The sequence below is a fragment of the Eimeria mitis genome, genomic scaffold (genome assembly GCF_000499745.2).
Source record: "Eimeria mitis Houghton genomic scaffold, Emh_scaff5741, whole genome shotgun sequence".
Classification (NCBI taxonomy): domain Eukaryota; phylum Apicomplexa; class Conoidasida; order Eucoccidiorida; family Eimeriidae; genus Eimeria; species Eimeria mitis.
In genome coordinates, this window is record NW_013573990.1 from 1 (window position 1) to 476 (window position 476).

Sequence of the window (476 nt, forward strand, 5' to 3'; positions counted from 1 at the left end):
TATATATATATATATATATATATATATATATATATATATATATATATATATGTATATATGTATATATATAATGTAAATATTTTATAAGTATATATTATATGTATATATAGCAGCAACAAATGTATAGAGATGTTCTTTTTCGTTCCCCTGCAGCAGCAGAAGGGTTTTCTTTGTTTTGTGGGGGCCCCCGGGGGCCCCCGATAGAGAAGAGGGTACAGCGGGGGGGCCCCCGATAGAAAAGAGGGTACAGGGGGGCCCCCCTTTTCTGTTTGTTTGTTTTTCTTTGTCTTTGTCTCTGTCTGCACTTGTTTGTGCCTCTCTTTGTATTTTATATTTATTTATTTATTTAATTTTCTTTATTTCTTATTTTTCTTTTTCTGTTTATTTTTATTTATATTTATTTTATTTTTTTTTTTTTCTTCATTTATATCTTTTATTTATTTATTTATTTATTTGTTTTTCTCCTTCTCTTTGTT